Source organism: Hyla sarda, unplaced genomic scaffold (genome assembly GCF_029499605.1).
Source record: "Hyla sarda isolate aHylSar1 unplaced genomic scaffold, aHylSar1.hap1 scaffold_650, whole genome shotgun sequence".
Taxonomy (NCBI): domain Eukaryota; kingdom Metazoa; phylum Chordata; class Amphibia; order Anura; family Hylidae; genus Hyla; species Hyla sarda.
The window spans coordinates 1-23,250 of record NW_026610665.1 but is presented as its reverse complement, the minus strand read 5'-3'; the positions used below and the strand labels follow the sequence as shown (position 1 = coordinate 23,250).

The window sequence follows — 23,250 nt, the reverse complement described above, 5'->3', positions numbered from 1 at the left end:
AGATACAGTCTAAAGTATAGATCTCAAAGTCTGTGCACAGAATTTAGCAAGGGCCTCGCACCTTCTGATGCATCAGGTAGGTGCACAATAGCATAGCCTAACCCTCTGTACTTTGGTCTATATTGATGCGGGACATAGACAGCCAGCTGATGACCAATCCATTAGTGCAATGGATGGCTGGAAGCATTTGTCTTTGCCTTTGCAATACCACAGAAGCAATGCATGGTCAATGTACAGCAATGACACACCTGTGTGAACAGCCAGGAGACCCCCCCCCCCCCCCCCCATGTTATGTTACATAGTTACATAGTTAGTACGGTCGAAAAAAGACATATGTCCATCAAGTTCAACCAGGGAATTAAGGGGTAGGGGTGTGGCGCGATATTGGGGAAGGGATGAGATTTTATATTTCTTCATAAGCATTAATCTTATTTTGTCAATTAGGAACATTCAGCACCCACCCGCTATCAAGGCAGCTGCCTATCATGTCATGCCCTACCTGCACAGGTGTGCTGGCTACTCAAATGATCCAATTAAGGAGGCCATTTAGTCAGCAGCAGCAGAAGTCCTGTGCCTGGACGCTCCAACAGCGGCCAGACACAAGCAGAAGCAGAAGCAGCAGAAGCAGCAGCAGCACCACCTTTTGTTTTTTGGCTGCAGCAGCAGCAAGGCCCACAGGGCTGGCTAGCTGGCTAGCCAGCAAGCAGGTAGCAATGAAAGTAGGAATCTTTCTTTTTAACCCTGTAAGGGGGTGGTGCACTGTACCCGAAGATACTGCCATATCGGGTCAATGCATAGGGCGACGGAAGCAAGCTTCGAAATCGGCCCCCGTTCTCAAAAATCCATTTAATATATGGTCCCCAGATAGGGGACGTATCAGATATTAAACTGATAAGAACAGATACTACACTTGATCTTAGCCAAAAGGCCGAGAAGCGATAACCGTGAAAGGGGCGGGCCCAACAAGGTGCCCTTCATGGGCACTATCACTGCTTGCTGTCAGGGAGGCTGCCAGACAATTTTCCATGCACACTCTGGGCTGGGGGGCAGTCAACCACCAGTACACACAGCAGAACCTAAACCCATACCATTATTGCTAAGCAGCAAGACAGGGGCCCATTGCACTCCCACGGGGCCTTTTTAAATGCAATCCATAACCCGGATTTGCCAGGAACCCTTCTTACTCCTCCTACTTGCATGTGACACTGGGCTTAGGATCTGCATAGGAAACACACACACAAGCACACACCTACCTTTGTTGCCTGCAGATGCCTCCTTGGCTGTCCCCAAACGGTATCAAACCAACACCCACGGGAAGCTGTAAGCATAGAGGACATGCCTGCACCCCATTGGACTTACCTGTGTGGGTTAAACCCGGGTTATTTGACAACCTATGGCGGTGATGGTTCTGCTCAGGCAGAGCAGTGCTGATGCTCCTCATAAAGCTGTCGCTGCTGTGAAGGTTCTAGGTGACATCACAAATCCCTATGGTTACATACACAACAAAGCTGGGTTGTTGTTGTTTACACTCTGCAAGGCCTGTGGAAGTGAGTGACATCATAGCACTGTAGTTCTGAGGGTTCTAGATGGATGCAACAATCTCCTGTTGCTTCTATGAAGGCCATAATAGACGACATCACCAAACAGCTCCATAGTCACATACACAGCAAAGGAGAGATGTTGTTTACACCTAGTGATGTCAGTGGTATTGAGTGACATCACAGCACAGTGCTAAGGCTCCTGGGCCTGGACACAGCAGCGGCTGCAATATCTCAACGGAGAATACGTTTATATATATGTGTGTGTGTGCGCGTATATATATATATATATATATATATATATATATATATATATATTTCTCCGCCGAAATCACTTTTAAACCCATTTCCACCTTTTTTTCCCTTCTCTTCCTCTTACTTTTTTTTCAAGTTTTTTTACGTTTTTCTCCTTTTCGCCTCTTTTCTGGGCGTATTATTCTTCTTTTTCTTCTTTTTTTTCGTCTAATGCATACCCCATCAGTGCAGCAATGCTTATTCAATACCGCCAGCAGATGGAGACACTGGGGGATAATTTTCTAAGGATTTATACTGATTTTTCCTGTCTGAATTTGTCGCACAGAAAGTTGCAGGCCAAATATGTGTGACATTTCTGCGACTTTAGCTTCTAGAGCATTTTTACAACATTATACATAGGTGCTGAATACATAAAAAGCGACTGTTCAGCGACAGACAAGTCGCATCGGCTGAAAGTAGGCCAGAATGTCAGTCCATGTTGGAGCAGGTTTAGATACAGTCTAAAGTATAGATCTCAAAGTCTGTGCACAGAATTTAGCAAGGGCCTCGCACCTTCTGATGCATCAGGTAGGTGCACAATAGCATAGCCTAACCCTCTGTACTTTGGTCTATATTGATGCGGGACATAGACAGCCAGCTGATGACCAATCCATTAGTGCAATGGATGGCTGGAAGCATTTGTCTTTGCCTTTGCAATACCACAGAAGCAATGCATGGTCAATGTACAGCAATGACACACCTGTGTGAACAGCCAGGAGACCCCCCCCCCCCCATGTTATGTTACATAGTTACATAGTTAGTACGGTCGAAAAAAGACATATGTCCATCAAGTTCAACCAGGGAATTAAGGGGTAGGGGTGTGGCGCGATATTGGGGAAGGGATGAGATTTTATATTTCTTCATAAGCATTAATCTTATTTTGTCAATTAGGAACATTCAGCACCCACCCGCTATCAAGGCAGCTGCCTATCATGTCATGCCCTACCTGCACAGGTGTGCTGGCTACTCAAATGATCCAATTAAGGAGGCCATTTAGTCAGCAGCAGCAGAAGTCCTGTGCCTGGACGCTCCAACAGCGGCCAGACACAAGCAGAAGCAGAAGCAGCAGAAGCAGCAGCAGCACCACCTTTTGTTTTTTGGCTGCAGCAGCAGCAAGGCCCACAGGGCTGGCTAGCTGGCTAGCCAGCAAGCAGGTAGCAATGAAAGTAGGAATCTTTCTTTTTAACCCTGTAAGGGGGTGGTGCACTGTACCCGAAGATACTGCCATATCGGGTCAATGCATAGGGCGACGGAAGCAAGCTTCGAAATCGGCCCCCGTTCTCAAAAATCCATTTAATATATGGTCCCCAGATAGGGGACGTATCAGATATTAAACTGATAAGAACAGATACTACACTTGATCTTAGCCAAAAGGCCGAGAAGCGATAACCGTGAAAGGGGCGGGCCCAACAAGGTGCCCTTCATGGGCACTATCACTGCTTGCTGTCAGGGAGGCTGCCAGACAATTTTCCATGCACACTCTGGGCTGGGGGGCAGTCAACCACCAGTACACACAGCAGAACCTAAACCCATACCATTATTGCTAAGCAGCAAGACAGGGGCCCATTGCACTCCCACGGGGCCTTTTTAAATGCAATCCATAACCCGGATTTGCCAGGAACCCTTCTTACTCCTCCTACTTGCATGTGACACTGGGGCTTAGGATCTGCATAGGAAACACACACACAAGCACACACCTACCTTTGTTGCCTGCAGATGCCTCCTTGGCTGTCCCCAAACGGTATCAAACCAACACCCACGGGAAGCTGTAAGCATAGAGGACATGCCTGCACCCCATTGGACTTACCTGTGTGGGTTAAACCCGGGTTATTTGACAACCTATGGCGGTGATGGTTCTGCTCAGGCAGAGCAGTGCTGATGCTCCTCATAAAGCTGTCGCTGCTGTGAAGGTTCTAGGTGACATCACAAATCCCTATGGTTACATACACAACAAAGCTGGGTTGTTGTTGTTTACACTCTGCAAGGCCTGTGGAAGTGAGTGACATCATAGCACTGTAGTTCTGAGGGTTCTAGATGGATGCAACAATCTCCTGTTGCTTCTATGAAGGCCATAATAGACGACATCACCAAACAGCTCCATAGTCACATACACAGCAAAGGAGAGATGTTGTTTACACCTAGTGATGTCAGTGGTATTGAGTGACATCACAGCACAGTGCTAAGGCTCCTGGGCCTGGACACAGCAGCGGCTGCAATATCTCAACGGAGAATACGTTTATATATATGTGTGTGTGTGCGCGTATATATATATATATATATATATATATATATATATATATATATATTTCTCCGCCGAAATCACTTTTAAACCCATTTCCACCTTTTTTTCCCTTCTCTTCCTCTTACTTTTTTTTCACGTTTTTTTACGTTTTTCTCCTTTTCGCCTCTTTTCTGGGCGTATTATTCTTCTTTTTCTTCTTTTTTTTCGTCTAATGCATACCCCATCAGTGCAGCAATGCTTATTCAATACCGCCAGCAGATGGAGACACTGGGGGATAATTTTCTAAGGATTTATACTGATTTTTCCTGTCTGAATTTGTCGCACAGAAAGTTGCAGGCCAAATATGTGTGACATTTCTGCGACTTTAGCTTCTAGAGCATTTTTACAACATTATACATAGGTGCTGAATACATAAAAAGCGACTGTTCAGCGACAGACAAGTCGCATCGGCTGAAAGTAGGCCAGAATGTCAGTCCATGTTGGAGCAGGTTTAGATACAGTCTAAAGTATAGATCTCAAAGTCTGTGCACAGAATTTAGCAAGGGCCTCGCACCTTCTGATGCATCAGGTAGGTGCACAATAGCATAGCCTAACCCTCTGTACTTTGGTCTATATTGATGCGGGACATAGACAGCCAGCTGATGACCAATCCATTAGTGCAATGGATGGCTGGAAGCATTTGTCTTTGCCTTTGCAATACCACAGAAGCAATGCATGGTCAATGTACAGCAATGACACACCTGTGTGAACAGCCAGGAGACCCCCCCCCCCCCCCCCATGTTATGTTACATAGTTACATAGTTAGTACGGTCGAAAAAAGACATATGTCCATCAAGTTCAACCAGGGAATTAAGGGGTAGGGGTGTGGCGCGATATTGGATAAGGGATGAGATTTTATATTTCTTCATAAGCATTAATCTTATTTTGTCAATTAGGAACATTCAGCACCCACCCGCTATCAAGGCAGCTGCCTATCATGTCATGCCCTACCTGCACAGGTGTGCTGGCTACTCAAATGATCCAATTAAGGAGGCCATTTAGTCAGCAGCAGCAGAAGTCCTGTGCCTGGACGCTCCAACAGCGGCCAGACACAAGCAGAAGCAGAAGCAGCAGAAGCAGCAGCAGCACCACCTTTTGTTTTTTGGCTGCAGCAGCAGCAAGGCCCACAGGGCTGGCTAGCCAGCAAGCAGGTAGCAATGAAAGTAGGAATCTTTCTTTTTAACCCTGTAAGGGGGTGGTGCACTGTACCCGAAGATACTGCCATATCGGGTCAATGCATAGGGCGACGGAAGCAAGCTTCGAAATCGTCCCCCGTTCTCAAAAATCCATTTAATATATGGTCCCCAGATAGGGGACGTATCAGATATTAAACTGATAAGAACAGATACTACACTTGATCTTAGCCAAAAGGCCGAGAAGCGATAACCGTGAAAGGGGCGGGCCCAACAAGGTGCCCTTCATGGGCACTATCACTGCTTGCTGTCAGGGAGGCTGCCAGACAATTTTCCATGCACACTCTGGGCTGGGGGGCAGTCAACCACCAGTACACACAGCAGAACCTAAACCCATACCATTATTGCTAAGCAGCAAGACAGGGGCCCATTGCACTCCCACGGGGCCTTTTTAAATGCAATCCATAACCCGGATTTGCCAGGAACCCTTCTTACTCCTCCTACTTGCATGTGACACTGGGCTTAGGATCTGCATAGGAAACACACACACAAGCACACACCTACCTTTGTTGCCTGCAGATGCCTCCTTGGCTGTCCCCAAATGGTATCAAACCAACACCCACGGGAAGCTGTAAGCATAGAGGACATGCCTGCACCCCATTGGACTTACCTGTGTGGGTTAAACCCGGGTTATTTGACAACCTATGGCGGTGATGGTTCTGCTCAGGCAGAGCAGTGCTGATGCTCCTCATAAAGCTGTCGCTGCTGTGAAGGTTCTAGGTGACATCACAAATCCCTATGGTTACATACACAACAAAGCTGGGTTGTTGTTGTTTACACTCTGCAAGGCCTGTGGAAGTGAGTGACATCATAGCACTGTAGTTCTGAGGGTTCTAGATGGATGCAACAATCTCCTGTTGCTTCTATGAAGGCCATAATAGACGACATCACCAAACAGCTCCATAGTCACATACACAGCAAAGGAGAGATGTTGTTTACACCTAGTGATGTCAGTGGTATTGAGTGACATCACAGCACAGTGCTAAGGCTCCTGGGCCTGGACACAGCAGCGGCTGCAATATCTCAACGGAGAATACGTTTATATATATGTGTGTGTGTGCGCGTATATATATATATATATATATATATATATATATATATATATTCTCCGCCGAAATCACTTTTAAACCCATTTCCACCTTTTTTTCCCTTCTCTTCCTCTTACTTTTTTTTCAAGTTTTTTTACGTTTTTCTCCTTTTCGCCTCTTTTCTGGGCGTATTATTCTTCTTTTTCTTCTTTTTTTTCGTCTAATGCATACCCCATCAGTGCAGCAATGCTTATTCAATACCGCCAGCAGATGGAGACACTGGGGGATAATTTTCTAAGGATTTATACTGATTTTTCCTGTCTGAATTTGTCGCACAGAAAGTTGCAGGCCAAATATGTGTGACATTTCTGCGACTTTAGCTTCTAGAGCATTTTTACAACATTATACATAGGTGCTGAATACATAAAAAGCGACTGTTCAGCGACAGACAAGTCGCATCGGCTGAAAGTAGGCCAGAATGTCAGTCCATGTTGGAGCAGGTTTAGATACAGTCTAAAGTATAGATCTCAAAGTCTGTGCACAGAATTTAGCAAGGGCCTCGCACCTTCTGATGCATCAGGTAGGTGCACAATAGCATAGCCTAACCCTCTGTACTTTGGTCTATATTGATGCGGGACATAGACAGCCAGCTGATGACCAATCCATTAGTGCAATGGATGGCTGGAAGCATTTGTCTTTGCCTTTGCAATACCACAGAAGCAATGCATGGTCAATGTACAGCAATGACACACCTGTGTGAACAGCCAGGAGACCCCCCCCCCCCCCATGTTATGTTACATAGTTACATAGTTAGTACGGTCGAAAAAAGACATATGTCCATCAAGTTCAACCAGGGAATTAAGGGGTAGGGGTGTGGCGCGATATTGGGGAAGGGATGAGATTTTATATTTCTTCATAAGCATTAATCTTATTTTGTCAATTAGGAACATTCAGCACCCACCCGCTATCAAGGCAGCTGCCTATCATGTCATGCCCTACCTGCACAGGTGTGCTGGCTACTCAAATGATCCAATTAAGGAGGCCATTTAGTCAGCAGCAGCAGAAGTCCTGTGCCTGGACGCTCCAACAGCGGCCAGACACAAGCAGAAGCAGAAGCAGCAGAAGCAGCAGCAGCACCACCTTTTGTTTTTTGGCTGCAGCAGCAGCAAGGCCCACAGGGCTGGCTAGCTGGCTAGCCAGCAAGCAGGTAGCAATGAAAGTAGGAATCTTTCTTTTTAACCCTGTAAGGGGGTGGTGCACTGTACCCGAAGATACTGCCATATCGGGTCAATGCATAGGGCGACGGAAGCAAGCTTCGAAATCGGCCCCCGTTCTCAAAAATCCATTTAATATATGGTCCCCAGATAGGGGACGTATCAGATATTAAACTGATAAGAACAGATTTTTTTTTTTTTTTTTTCTCTTTTTTTTTTCTTTTTTTTTTTTTTTTTTTTTTATTTTTTTTTTTCCTCAGTTACAGACTATTGTTTGGACGATCATCAGGTCACCTACCAAGACTCGTCACTTAAAACAATATCTGAAAAAACATCATACGGAAAAAACTAAGTGCCAAGAAAAAGTGACCAAACAACAAAACAAAAAAAACATGTCAAAAACAATCACAGAAATTGGTCAAAAACTTACAGCTTTCTCCTTTACGTACTTCTTATAAATTCTTCCATCGTGTATGCATCCAGATTTTCTCCGCTTCTTCTTCACCAATTCTCTTTTTGTCCAGTAGAAAGATAGTAAAAATCCTTCCTAAAAACAATCTTTTCAATTCCCTCGGAGGAATAACAACATTTTTAAAAACAAGCAAATTGCGTGAGTCCCATAAAACCTCTTTAAAAACAGAAAAAAGAATCCAATTAGTACGTGTATCTTCCTTTTTACTAAGATCTTGACCAATAAAAACTTTCTCAAAAGAAAAACTATTATATCCAGTGAGTTGGATTAAAAACCTCTTTAAAAACATAAAAAATTCTTTTGCATAAAAACAGTCCCAATAAAGGTGCACTAAGTCTTCTCTACCTCCACAACCCTCTCTTGGGCATCTGTCACTTATTCTCAAACCTCTTCCATTTAAAAAAGATCGGGTTGGGAGGCAGCCATGAAAGGACATCCAACTAACGTCTTTTTGTCTGTTTGATAGTCCAATAACTTTAAAAAACTTCCAAATCTTCACAGACTGAGCATTAGTGCAGAATGGTACTTCATATAATCTCTCATTTTTCCTTATTTCCTGTTCTATTTTCTTTTTATCAGGTTCACCTAAAGAGCTCAAACCAAATTGATCATTGAAAGACCTGAGGAGCACATAGAAGGTAGGTATCACATGTGCTATGGGTCTCCTCAAATCCCTCTCACACCAGCCCCATTTGGAAAACAACCATCCTGCAAGGTATTTACTCATGTCTGCCGCCCTATTATTGCACTGTATCAATTTAAAAATTAAAAAAAAAAATAGTGCACCTTTAAAAACAGATCAATGTTTGGAAAGTTATATCCGCCCAAATTCATACTCTTCATCACTTCTTCTCTTTTCATTTTCTCCATCTTAGACCCCCAGAAGAACACAAAAAGCTTCCTTGTAACTCTCCTAGTCCATAACTTCCCTGGAGGAAGCACCATAGCCGTATACAAGAGAAGCGGTAGGATTACAGACTTAATGATAAGAACTTTCCCTTTAAGTGACAAGTTCCTTAACCTCCAGAAGGATAGCTTCTTCTCAATTTTACTGTCCAAAGTCTCATAACTCTTCTTTCCTTTGAGGTCTTTGTCAAATATCACTCCTAGCACTTCAATGTCTTCTTTTTCCTTAACACCATCCACTACTATATTCTCTTGGTTCCCAAAACTGCATAATTGGCACTTCCCCCAGTTCACATTCATCCCAGCCACACAACAAAAAATCCTCACATGCAAATTTACTCTGTTGAGATCTGCTTGGGATGTACAAGTAAAAACCACATCGTCCATATAACTTAAAACCTTTAACTTACTACCATCACTACCTGGAATAAAAACACCACTCACACATTTATCTTTCTGCACATTCTTCAACAGGCCCTCTATAACGCATATAAACAGAATTGGGGAGATTGGGCATCCCTGTCTGACTCCAGACAAGACATTAAAAGCAGGCCCCACATGCCCATTTACTAAAATCTGACTTGTCACCCCATGATAAAAACTCATAATAACAGATAATAACTTTTCTGGAATACCTAAGTGTTTTAAAGCAATGAACATAAAATCATGTGCAACCTTATCATAAGCCTTTTCAAAATCTATGGACTCAACAAACAGTGCATTCTTGTTAAAGTTACTGTAATAAATAGAGTCTCTTAAAAGCAATAAATTATCTGTTATTTTTCTTTTCGGTACTGCACAAACTTGGTATTCTCCCACAAGGTGGTCCACTACATCACTCAGTCTATTAGCCACAATCTTAGCAATTATCTTGTAGTCACAATTTAATAAAGTTATAGGTCTCCAATTTTTAAGATCTCTGCCATCACCTTTTTTATGAATTAATGTTATGACCCCTTTCTTCATAGATTCAGCTAAAACACCTGAGTTAAAAACATATTGCACCACCCGTGTAAACTCTTTACTTAAAATATTCCAGAACGCGGAATAAAACTCAGCGGGGAGACCATCACAGCCTGGTGTCTTCCCTTTGGCCATCTTATCCAGGGCCTGCTTGATCTCCCCTTCACTAACATCATCAATTAAAAAATCTACTTTTTCAACAGGAACATTATTCTCCAAAATATTACAATAATCATTCATCTCCGTCTCACTGGCTCTGCTCTTATTACTAAAGAGTGTCTCATAAAATCTGCCAATCTCCTTCACCATCTCCTCTCCAAAAACTTCCCCCGTAGGGGTAAAAACAGATTTAAAAACACCTTTAGCATTAAAACATTTTTTAAAGAAATACCGTGTACACTGCTCATTTTCTTCTAGGTGCTGCACTTTAGACTTATATACAATATTCCTTCCCTTTTCCAACAACCTTTTTTTCATCTCCCCCTTCACCTTAACAATCTCATCCTCCACCTCCACACCAACACGTTTAAACTTATAGAGAGTCTCTAACCGGGATACAAGCCTTTCATCACTCCTCCTCTTCTCTTGTGCTCTCTTTATGCAAAACATCTTAAAGAAATTAGAAAACTCTCCTTTAGCCCATTCCCACCACACTAAGACATTACTAAAATCAGGTTGTTTAGAAACACAGGATAAAAACACATGATTAAAACCAGCCATTACTTCCTCATCTTCCAATAGACTTACATTTAATTTCCAGAGCCCCCTCCCAAAATGAAGGGACTCTGTGACACTTATCTCAGCCGACACCATCTTGTGGTCTGAGAAAGTTGACATCATTTGATTGCACCGGACCACCTTAATCCCATCAGAGACCAGGATGTAATCGATCCGGGATTTACAGCGGCCACTATCTGATATGTACGTATATCTTTCATCAGTGCTAACCATCAGTCCAACATCAGTAAAATGCAAGTCTTGAATAATTTGATTTAAAACATTGGAAGTAATATCAGTTCTAACCTCAGCAGAGCTCTCACGATCATTGACGGATCTAATGCAGTTAAAATCGCCAACAATAATAGTATCTTCACGACCAGGGATAAAAAACTTAAGGGACTCTAAAAAAGACAAACGTGCTTGTTTTTCTGCTGGAGCATACACATTAAAAATTCTCATCCTCTGACCCAAAACCTCAAAAATTAAAACCATACAACGACCAGGTACTAAAATTTGGCAATTTAAAACTTTAATGTCCCTGTTTCGCAATAAAATCCCCACACCTTCATTTTTGTTTTCTGCACATGTGGACCAGAAGGACTGCCCACACTTCCACTCATTTGCATAAGGTGCTGACTTTATTGCACACTCCTGTAAACATATCACATCACTTCTAACATTCTCAAGAATATCAAAAATTGCAGCTCTCCTAATTTCAGACTCAATACTTCTTACATTAATAGTTGTTACAACCAAAGTCATAATAACTAGGAAAAGAAAACCAAATGCTTTAAAATCCATCTTAACTTAGAAATTAACATTTTGGCCTTCAACTTTCCTATGTAAACTTGCAAAACAATCAGGCGACCCTATGTTAGAGTCCCTGTCTATTTCATTATCACTACCAAGAACAAGGGCTTCCTGATCCTCAGTCCAGCTCCCTGTCTTACACCTTTTATTCACAACCTGCACATCCTCATCTTCCTCCTCCTCTTCTTCCTTACTGCGAGAAACTCTCTGACCAGGTGTTAGAGATCTCTGAGATGACCCAACAACCTCCATTCCCTCCTCCTCCCCCACAATTGGGTTTGGACATTCAATATCATCCATAGCCTCTTCACTAGAAAGAACATCACCATACACTGTCTCAATTTTCTCCACCACTTTCACTTTTTTTGCTTTTTTCTTTTTCACCAAGGTAAATTCACCTCCCACACCTGTCTCCTCACCAGTCACAGCAGTGGAAACACCCTCCTCCCCTGACCTCTCCTGAGTGCTAATGTGCTCCACTATCACAGAACTTTCCTCAGCCACCTGTGCCACATTAACACTCACACTCACACTCTCACCAACTCCAGGAACAAACCTCCCTCCCCCTTTTTCTCTTTGTTCTCCTCTATTCCCAGCTGCATCAGCATAACTTCTCTTCTTTTTATACCACATATCACAGCCTCTTGCCAAATGTTCCTCACTTCCACAGATATCACATGTCTTCTTCTCTGTACAGATACTTGCTTCATGACCAGTTTTCCCACAATTTCTGCAACATTCTCCTTTCTCAGGGCAATAATCCTGCACATGGCCATAGGCATGGCACTTTCTACAATATTGCAACTGGCCTTCATAAAAGCAGAAACCTCTCTCTCCTCCGATAGAAAACACCTGTGGTATGCTCTTCCTTCCATCTTGCATTCCTTCATCTTTTTTAAATTTTACAATAAACTTTCTCTTACAATTAAAGTACCCAAACTTGTTCTTAAGTCTTCCTATAAATTTCACTTCCTCGCAATACCGGAACAAAAAGTTTGTAACCATTTCATCAGAAACCTTAGGATTATACATGTGGACAATTACTACCTTTGTTGTATTCATAAATAACGGTTCCACTTTAATCTTCTTCATTATAGCAGGCTCACTTTTCCTTTTCATTTCTTCAAGATCCATATAGACTCTCTGGCAAATCTCAGAACCACAAAAAGTAATATCATAAATTCCTTGTCTAGGAAAATCCTGTATAGCCAATACATTCCATACCTGTAGGTAATCAAGCTTGCGAAGAATCTCCAAAACGATTTGGTCAAGTCCGATCGTCCCCCGGTGCTCGCCAGGAACATAGATCCGCACCGTGTCCTCAAGTCCACGCGCCTTCTCGCTCATTTTTGCAGGTAAAACCCACGATCGCAGCTCAGCAACAATCCAGGGCCCCCCGTAAAGAGGGCCCCGATCACCACTCCTTTCAACCCGAACCACGCACAGAAATCCACACGTGATCTTAGCCAAAAGGCCGAGAAGCGATAACCGTGAAAGGGGCGGGCCCAACAAGGTGCCCTTCATGGGCACTATCACTGCTTGCTGTCAGGGAGGCTGCCAGACAATTTTCCATGCACACTCTGGGCTGGGGGGCAGTCAACCACCAGTACACACAGCAGAACCTAAACCCATACCATTATTGCTAAGCAGCAAGACAGGGGCCCATTGCACTCCCACGGGGCCTTTTTAAATGCAATCCATAACCCGGATTTGCCAGGAACCCTTCTTACTCCTCCTACTTGCATGTGACACTGGGCTTAGGATCTGCATAGGAAACACACACACAAGCACACACCTACCTTTGTTGCCTGCAGATGCCTCCTTGGCTGTCCCCAAACGGTATCAAACCAACACCCACGGGAAGCTGTAAGCATAGAGGACATGCCTGCACCCCATTGGACTTACCTGTGTGGGTTAAACCCGGGTTATTTGACAACCTATGGCGGTGATGGTTCTGCTCAGGCAGAGCAGTGCTGATGCTCCTCATAAAGCTGTCGCTGCTGTGAAGGTTCTAGGTGACATCACAAATCCCTATGGTTACATACACAACAAAGCTGGGTTGTTGTTGTTTACACTCTGCAAGGCCTGTGGAAGTGAGTGACATCATAGCACTGTAGTTCTGAGGGTTCTAGATGGATGCAACAATCTCCTGTTGCTTCTATGAAGGCCATAATAGACGACATCACCAAACAGCTCCATAGTCACATACACAGCAAAGGAGAGATGTTGTTTACACCTAGTGATGTCACTGGTTTTGAGTGACATCACAGCACAGTGCTAAGGCTCCTGGGCCTGGACACAGCAGCGGCTGCAATATCTCAACGGAGAATACGTTTATATATATGTGTGTGTGTGCGCGTATATATATATATATATATATATATATATATATATATATATATTTCTCCGCCGAAATCACTTTTAAACCCATTTCCACCTTTTTTTCCCTTCTCTTCCTCTTACTTTTTTTTCACGTTTTTTTACGTTTTTCTCCTTTTCGCCTCTTTTCTGGGCGTATTATTCTTCTTTTTCTTCTTTTTTTTCGTCTAATGCATACCCCATCAGTGCAGCAATGCTTATTCAATACCGCCAGCAGATGGAGACACTGGGGGATAATTTTCTAAGGATTTATACTGATTTTTCCTGTCTGAATTTGTCGCACAGAAAGTTGCAGGCCAAATATGTGTGACATTTCTGCGACTTTAGCTTCTAGAGCATTTTTACAACATTATACATAGGTGCTGAATACATAAAAAGCGACTGTTCAGCGACAGACAAGTCGCATCGGCTGAAAGTAGGCCAGAATGTCAGTCCATGTTGGAGCAGGTTTAGATACAGTCTAAAGTATAGATCTCAAAGTCTGTGCACAGAATTTAGCAAGGGCCTCGCACCTTCTGATGCATCAGGTAGGTGCACAATAGCATAGCCTAACCCTCTGTACTTTGGTCTATATTGATGCGGGACATAGACAGCCAGCTGATGACCAATCCATTAGTGCAATGGATGGCTGGAAGCATTTGTCTTTGCCTTTGCAATACCACAGAAGCAATGCATGGTCAATGTACAGCAATGACACACCTGTGTGAACAGCCAGGAGACCCCCCCCCCCCCCCCATGTTATGTTACATAGTTACATAGTTAGTACGGTCGAAAAAAGACATATGTCCATCAAGTTCAACCAGGGAATTAAGGGGTAGGGGTGTGGCGCGATATTGGGGAAGGGATGAGATTTTATATTTCTTCATAAGCATTAATCTTATTTTGTCAATTAGGAACATTCAGCACCCACCCGCTATCAAGGCAGCTGCCTATCATGTCATGCCCTACCTGCACAGGTGTGCTGGCTACTCAAATGATCCAATTAAGGAGGCCATTTAGTCAGCAGCAGCAGAAGTCCTGTGCCTGGACGCTCCAACAGCGGCCAGACACAAGCAGAAGCAGAAGCAGCAGAAGCAGCAGCAGCACCACCTTTTGTTTTTTGGCTGCAGCAGCAGCAAGGCCCACAGGGCTGGCTAGCTGGCTAGCCAGCAAGCAGGTAGCAATGAAAGTAGGAATCTTTCTTTTTAACCCTGTAAGGGGGTGGTGCACTGTACCCGAAGATACTGCCATATCGGGTCAATGCATAGGGCGACGGAAGCAAGCTTCGAAATCGGCCCCCGTTCTCAAAAATCCATTTAATATATGGTCCCCAGATAGGGGACGTATCAGATATTAAACTGATAAGAACAGATACTACACTTGATCTTAGCCAAAAGGCCGAGAAGCGATAACCGTGAAAGGGGCGGGCCCAACAAGGTGCCCTTCATGGGCACTATCACTGCTTGCTGTCAGGGAGGCTGCCAGACAATTTTCCATGCACACTCTGGGCTGGGGGGCAGTCAACCACCAGTACACACAGCAGAACCTAAACCCATACCATTATTGCTAAGCAGCAAGACAGGGGCCCATTGCACTCCCACGGGGCCTTTTTAAATGCAATCCATAACCCGGATTTGCCAGGAACCCTTCTTACTCCTCCTACTTGCATGTGACACTGGGCTTAGGATCTGCATAGGAAACACACACACAAGCACACACCTACCTTTGTTGCCTGCAGATGCCTCCTTGGCTGTCCCCAAATGGTATCAAAGCAACACCCACGGGAAGCTGTAAGCATAGAGGACATGCCTGCACCCCATTGGACTTACCTGTGTGGGTTAAACCCGGGTTATTTGACAACCTATGGCGGTGATGGTTCTGCTCAGGCAGAGCAGTGCTGATGCTCCTCATAAAGCTGTCGCTGCTGTGAAGGTTCTAGGTGACATCACAAATCCCTATGGTTACATACACAACAAAGCTGGGTTGTTGTTGTTTACACTCTGCAAGGCCTGTGGAAGTGAGTGACATCATAGCACTGTAGTTCTGAGGGTTCTAGATGGATGCAACAATCTCCTGTTGCTTCTATGAAGGCCATAATAGACGACATCACCAAACAGCTCCATAGTCACATACACAGCAAAGGAGAGATGTTGTTTACACCTAGTGATGTCAGTGGTATTGAGTGACATCACAGCACAGTGCTAAGGCTCCTGGGCCTGGACACAGCAGCGGCTGCAATATCTCAACGGAGAATACGTTTATATATATGTGTGTGTGCGCGTATATATATATATATATATATATATATATATATATATATATTTCTCCGCTGAAATCACTTTTAAACCCATTTCCACCTTTTTTTCCCTTCTCTTCCTCTTACTTTTTTTTCACGTTTTTTTACGTTTTTCTCCTTTTCGCCTCTTTTCTGGGCGTATTATTCTTCTTTTTCTTCTTTTTTTTCGTCTAATGCATACCCCATCAGTGCAGCAATGCTTATTCAATACCGCCAGCAGATGGAGACACTGGGGGATAATTTTCTAAGGATTTATACTGATTTTTCCTGTCTGAATTTGTCGCACAGAAAGTTGCAGGCCAAATATGTGTGACATTTCTGCGACTTTAGCTTCTAGAGCATTTTTACAACATTATACATAGGTGCTGAATACATAAAAAGCGACTGTTCAGCGACAGACAAGTCGCATCGGCTGAAAGTAGGCCAGAATGTCAGTCCATGTTGGAGCAGGTTTAGATACAGTCTAAAGTATAGATCTCAAAGTCTGTGCACAGAATTTAGCAAGGGCCTCGCACCTTCTGATGCATCAGGTAGGTGCACAATAGCATAGCCTAACCCTCTGTACTTTGGTCTATATTGATGCGGGACATAGACAGCCAGCTGATGACCAATCCATTAGTGCAATGGATGGCTGGAAGCATTTGTCTTTGCCTTTGCAATACCACAGAAGCAATGCATGGTCAATGTACAGCAATGACACACCTGTGTGAACAGCCAGGAGACCCCCCCCCCCCCCCATGTTATGTTACATAGTTACATAGTTAGTACGGTCGAAAAAAGACATATGTCCATCAAGTTCAACCAGGGAATTAAGGGGTAGGGGTGTGGCGCGATATTGGGGAAGGGATGAGATTTTATATTTCTTCATAAGCATTAATCTTATTTTGTCAATTAGGAACATTCAGCACCCACCCGCTATCAAGGCAGCTGCCTATCATGTCATGCCCTACCTGCACAGGTGTGCTGGCTACTCAAATGATCCAATTAAGGAGGCCATTTAGTCAGCAGCAGCAGAAGTCCTGTGCCTGGACGCTCCAACAGCGGCCAGACACAAGCAAAAGCAGAAGCAGCAGAAGCAGCAGCAGCACCACCTTTTGTTTTTTGGCTGCAGCAGCAGCAAGGCCCACAGGGCTGGCTAGCTGGCTAGCCAGCAAGCAGGTAGCAATGAAAGTAGGAATCTTTCTTTTTAACCCTGTAAGGGGGTGGTGCACTGTACCCGAAGATACTGCCATATCGGGTCAATGCATAGGGCGACGGAAGCAAGCTTCGAAATCGGCCCCCGTTCTCAAAAATCCATTTAATATATGGTCCCCAGATAGGGGACGTATCAGATATTAAACTGATAAGAACAGATACTACACTTGATCTTAGCCAAAAGGCCGAGAAGCGATAACCGTGAAAGGGGCGGGCCCAACAAGGTGCCCTTCATGGGCACTATCACTGCTTGCTGTCAGGGAGGCTGCCAGACAATTTTCCATGCACACTCTGGGCTGGGGGGCAGTCAACCACCAGTACACACAGCAGAACCTAAACCCATACCATTATTGCTAAGCAGCAAGACAGGGGCCCATTGCACTCCCACGGGCCCTTTTTAAATGCAATCCATAACCCGGATTTGCCAGGAACCCTTCTTACTCCTCCTACTTGCATGTGACACTGGGCTTAGGATCTGCATAGGAAACACACACACAAGCACACACCTACCTTTGTTGCCTGCAGATGCCTCCTTGGCTGTCCCCAAACGGTATCAAACCAACACCCACGGGAAGCTGTAAGCATAGAGGACATGCCTGCACCCCATTGGACTTACCTGTGTGGGTTAAACCCGGGTTATTTGACAACCTATGGCGGTGATGGTTCTGCTCAGGCAGAGCAGTGCTGATGCTCCTCATAAAGCTGTCGCTGCTGTGAAGGTTCTAGGTGACATCACAAATCCCTATGGTTACATACACAACAAAGCTGGGTTGTTGTTGTTTACACTCTGCAAGGCCTGTGGAAGTGAGTGACATCATAGCACTGTAGTTCTGAGGGTTCTAGATGGATGCAACAATCTCCTGTTGCTTCTATGAAGGCCATAATAGACGACATCACCAAACAGCTCCATAGTCACATACACAGCAAAGGAGAGATGTTGTTTACACCTAGTGATGTCAGTGGTATTGAGTGACATCACAGCACAGTGCTAAGGCTCCTGGGCCTGGACACAGCAGCGGCTGCAATATCTCAACGGAGAATACGTTTATATATATGTGTGTGTGTGCGCGTATATATATATATATATATATATATATATATATATATATATATATTTCTCCGCCGAAATCACTTTTAAACCCATTTCCACCTTTTTTTCCCTTCTCTTCCTCTTACTTTTTTTTCACGTTTTTTTACGTTTTTCTCCTTTTCGCCTCTTTTCTGGGCGTATTATTCTTCTTTTTCTTCTTTTTTTTCGTCTAATGCATACCCCATCAGTGCAGCAATGCTTATTCAATACCGCCAGCAGATGGAGACACTGGGGGATAATTTTCTAAGGATTTATACTGATTTTTCCTGTCTGAATTTGTCGCACAGAAAGTTGCAGGCCAAATATGTGTGACATTTCTGCGACTTTAGCTTCTAGAGCATTTTTACAACATTATACATAGGTGCTGAATACATAAAAAGCGACTGTTCAGCGACAGACAAGTCGCATCGGCTGAAAGTAGGCCAGAATGTCAGTCCATGTTGGAGCAGGTTTAGATACAGTCTAAAGTATAGATCTCAAAGTCTGTGCACAGAATTTAGCAAGGGCCTCGCACCTTCTGATGCATCAGGTAGGTGCACAATAGCATAGCCTAACCCTCTGTACTTTGGTCTATATTGATGCGGGACATAGACAGCCAGCTGATGACCAATCCATTAGTGCAATGGATGGCTGGAAGCATTTGTCTTTGCCTTTGCAATACCACAGAAGCAATGAATGGTCAATGTACAGCAATGACACACCTGTGTGAACAGCCAGGAGACCCCCCCCCCCCCCCATGTTATGTTACATAGTTACATAGTTAGTACGGTCGAAAAAAGACATATGTCCATCAAGTTCAACCAGGGAATTAAGGGGTAGGGGTGTGGCGCGATATTGGGGAAGGGATGAGATTTTATATTTCTTCATAAGCATTAATCTTATTTTGTCAATTAGGAACATTCAGCACCCACCCGCTATCAAGGCAGCTGCCTATCATGTCATGCCCTACCTGCACAGGTGTGCTGGCTACTCAAATGATCCAATTAAGGAGGCCATTTAGTCAGCAGCAGCAGAAGTCCTGTGCCTGGACGCTCCAACAGCGGCCAGACACAAGCAGAAGCAGAAGCAGCAGAAGCAGCAGCAGCACCACCTTTTGTTTTTTGGCTGCAGCAGCAGCAAGGCCCACAGGGCTGGCTAGCTGGCTAGCCAGCAAGCAGGTAGCAATGAAAGTAGGAATCTTTCTTTTTAACCCTGTAAGGGGGTGGTGCACTGTACCCGAAGATACTGCCATATCGGGTCAATGCATAGGGCGACGGAAGCAAGCTTCGAAATCGGCCCCCGTTCTCAAAAATCCATTTAATATATGGTCCCCAGATAGGGGACGTATCAGATATTAAACTGATAAGAACAGATACTACACTTGATCTTAGCCAAAAGGCCGAGAAGCGATAACCGTGAAAGGGGCGGGCCCAACAAGGTGCCCTTCATGGGCACTATCACTGCTTGCTGTCAGGGAGGCTGCCAGACAATTTTCCATGCACACTCTGGGCTGGGGGGCAGTCAACCACCAGTACACACAGCAGAACCTAAACCCATACCATTATTGCTAAGCAGCAAGACAGGGGCCCATTGCACTCCCACGGGGCCTTTTTAAATGCAATCCATAACCCGGATTTGCCAGGAACCCTTCTTACTCCTCCTACTTGCATGTGACACTGGGCTTAGGATCTGCATAGGAAACACACACACAAGCACACACCTACCTTTGTTGCCTGCAGATGCCTCCTTGGCTGTCCCCAAACGGTATCAAACCAACACCCACGGGAAGCTGTAAGCATAGAGGACATGCCTGCACCCCATTGGACTTACCTGTGTGGGTTAAACCCGGGTTATTTGACAACCTATGGCGGTGATGGTTCTGCTCAGGCAGAGCAGTGCTGATGCTCCTCATAAAGCTGTCGCTGCTGTGAAGGTTCTAGGTGACATCACAAATCCCTATGGTTACATACACAACAAAGCTGGGTTGTTGTTGTTTACACTCTGCAAGGCCTGTGGAAGTGAGTGACATCATAGCACTGTAGTTCTGAGGGTTCTAGATGGATGCAACAATCTCCTGTTGCTTCTATGAAGGCCATAATAGACGACATCACCAAACAGCTCCATAGTCACATACACAGCAAAGGAGAGATGTTGTTTACACCTAGTGATGTCAGTGGTATTGAGTGACATCACAGCACAGTGCTAAGGCTCCTGGGCCTGGACACAGCAGCGGCTGCAATATCTCAACGGAGAATACGTTTATATATATGTGTGTGTGTGCGCGTATATATATATATATATATATATATATATATATATATATATTTCTCCGCCGAAATCACTTTTAAACCCATTTCCACCTTTTTTTCCCTTCTCTTCCTCTTACTTTTTTTTCATGTTTTTTTACGTTTTTCTCCTTTTCGCCTCTTTTCTGGGCGTATTATTCTTCTTTTTCTTCTTTTTTTTCGTCTAATGCATACCCCATCAGTGCAGCAATGCTTATTCAATACCGCCAGCAGATGGAGACACTGGGGGATAATTTTCTAAGGATTTATACTGATTTTTCCTGTCTGAATTTGTCGCACAGAAAGTTGCAGGCCAAATATGTGTGACATTTCTGCGACTTTAGCTTCTAGAGCATTTTTACAACATTATACATAGGTGCTGAATACATAAAAAGCGACTGTTCAGCGACAGACAAGTCGCATCGGCTGAAAGTAGGCCAGAATGTCAGTCCATGTTGGAGCAGGTTTAGATACAGTCTAAAGTATAGATCTCAAAGTCTGTGCACAGAATTTAGCAAGGGCCTCGCACCTTCTGATGCATCAGGTAGGTGCACAATAGCATAGCCTAACCCTCTGTACTTTGGTCTATATTGATGCGGGACATAGACAGCCAGCTGATGACCAATCCATTAGTGCAATGGATGGCTGGAAGCATTTGTCTTTGCCTTTGCAATACCACAGAAGCAATGCATGGTCAATGTACAGCAATGACACACCTGTGTGAACAGCCAGGAGACCCCCCCCCCCCCCCCCATGTTATGTTACATAGTTACATAGTTAGTACGGTCGAAAAAAGACATATGTCCATCAAGTTCAACCAGGGAATTAAGGGGTAGGGGTGTGGCGCGATATTGGGGAAGGGATGAGATTTTATATTTCTTCATAAGCATTAATCTTATTTTGTCAATTAGGAACATTCAGCACCCACCCGCTATCAAGGCAGCTGCCTATCATGTCATGCCCTACCTGCACAGGTGTGCTGGCTACTCAAATGATCCAATTAAGGAGGCCATTTAGTCAGCAGCAGCAGAAGTCCTGTGCCTGGACGCTCCAACAGCGGCCAGACACAAGCAGAAGCAGAAGCAGCAGAAGCAGCAGCAGCACCACCTTTTGTTTTTTGGCTGCAGCAGCAGCAAGGCCCACAGGGCTGGCTAGCTGGCTAGCCAGCAAGCAGGTAGCAATGAAAGTAGGAATCTTTCTTTTTAACCCTGTAAGGGGGTGGTGCACTGTACCCGAAGATACTGCCATATCGGGTCAATGCATAGGGCGACGGAAGCAAGCTTCGAAATCGGCCCCCGTTCTCAAAAATCCATTTAATATATGGTCCCCAGATAGGGGACGTATCAGATATTAAACTGATAAGAACAGATACTACACTTGATCTTAGCCAAAAGGCCGAGAAGCGATAACCGTGAAAGGGGCGGGCCCAACAAGGTGCCCTTCATGGGCACTATCACTGCTTGCTGTCAGGGAGGCTGCCAGACAATTTTCCATGCACACTCTGGGCTGGGGGGCAGTCAACCACCAGTACACACAGCAGAACCTAAACCCATACCATTATTGCTAAGCAGCAAGACAGGGGCCCATTGCACTCCCACGGGGCCTTTTTAAATGCAATCCATAACCCGGATTTGCCAGGAACCCTTCTTACTCCTCCTACTTGCATGTGACACTGGGCTTAGGATCTGCATAGGAAACACACACACAAGCACACACCTACCTTTGTTGCCTGCAGATGCCTCCTTGGCTGTCCCCAAACGGTATCAAACCAACACCCACGGGAAGCTGTAAGCATAGAGGACATGCCTGCACCCCATTGGACTTACCTGTGTGGGTTAAACCCGGGTTATTTGACAACCTATGGCGGTGATGGTTCTGCTCAGGCAGAGCAGTGCTGATGCTCCTCATAAAGCTGTCGCTGCTGTGAAGGTTCTAGGTGACATCACAAATCCCTATGGTTACATACACAACAAAGCTGGGTTGTTGTTGTTTACACTCTGCAAGGCCTGTGGAAGTGAGTGACATCATAGCACTGTAGTTCTGAGGGTTCTAGATGGATGCAACAATCTCCTGTTGCTTCTATGAAGGCCATAATAGACGACATCACCAAACAGCTCCATAGTCACATACACAGCAAAGGAGAGATGTTGTTTACACCTAGTGATGTCAGTGGTATTGAGTGACATCACAGCACAGTGCTAAGGCTCCTGGGCCTGGACACAGCAGCGGCTGCAATATCTCAACGGAGAATACGTTTATATATATGTGTGTGTGTGCGCGTATATATATATATATATATATATATATATATATATATATATATTTCTCCGCCGAAATCACTTTTAAACCCCATTTCCACCTTTTTTTTTCCCTTCTCTTCCTCTTACTTTTTTTTCATGTTTTTTTACGTTTTTCTCCTTTTCGCCTCTTTTCTGGGCGTATTATTCTTCTTTTTCTTCTTTTTTTTCGTCTAATGCATACCCCATCAGTGCAGCAATGCTTATTCAATACCGCCAGCAGATGGAGACACTGGGGGATAATTTTCTAAGGATTTATACTGATTTTTCCTGTCTGAATTTGTCGCACAGAAAGTTGCAGGCCAAATATGTGTGACATTTCTGCGACTTTA

The 23,250-nt window shown here is 44.4% G+C and overlaps 7 non-coding genes and 1 pseudogene across 7 annotated transcripts; all 8 read right to left on the bottom strand.

The window, feature by feature from the left end:
* Window positions 1-749: 749 nt before the first annotated feature.
* On the bottom strand, window positions 750-940 carry LOC130342440 (U2 spliceosomal RNA). The gene has a single exon (XR_008882081.1). It is a non-coding gene; the product is annotated as a U2 spliceosomal RNA (small nuclear RNA).
* A 2,088-nt stretch (window positions 941-3,028) lies between these two features.
* Window positions 3,029-3,219, bottom strand: LOC130342439 (U2 spliceosomal RNA). Its single transcript, XR_008882080.1, has one exon. It is a non-coding gene; the product is annotated as a U2 spliceosomal RNA (small nuclear RNA).
* Window positions 3,220-5,306: 2,087 nt separating this feature from the next.
* Window positions 5,307-5,497, bottom strand: LOC130342408 (U2 spliceosomal RNA). The gene has a single exon (XR_008882060.1). It is a non-coding gene; the product is annotated as a U2 spliceosomal RNA (small nuclear RNA).
* A 2,086-nt stretch (window positions 5,498-7,583) lies between these two features.
* Window positions 7,584-7,754, bottom strand: LOC130342428 (U2 spliceosomal RNA; annotated as a pseudogene).
* A 7,242-nt stretch (window positions 7,755-14,996) lies between these two features.
* LOC130342436 (U2 spliceosomal RNA) lies at window positions 14,997-15,187 on the bottom strand. The gene has a single exon (XR_008882079.1). It is a non-coding gene; the product is annotated as a U2 spliceosomal RNA (small nuclear RNA).
* Window positions 15,188-17,273: 2,086 nt separating this feature from the next.
* Window positions 17,274-17,464, bottom strand: LOC130342424 (U2 spliceosomal RNA). The gene has a single exon (XR_008882072.1). It is a non-coding gene; the product is annotated as a U2 spliceosomal RNA (small nuclear RNA).
* A 2,092-nt stretch (window positions 17,465-19,556) lies between these two features.
* Window positions 19,557-19,747, bottom strand: LOC130342412 (U2 spliceosomal RNA). The gene has a single exon (XR_008882064.1). It is a non-coding gene; the product is annotated as a U2 spliceosomal RNA (small nuclear RNA).
* Window positions 19,748-21,837: 2,090 nt separating this feature from the next.
* On the bottom strand, window positions 21,838-22,028 carry LOC130342483 (U2 spliceosomal RNA). Its single transcript, XR_008882121.1, has one exon. It is a non-coding gene; the product is annotated as a U2 spliceosomal RNA (small nuclear RNA).
* Between the last annotated feature and the right edge of the window lie 1,222 nt (window positions 22,029-23,250).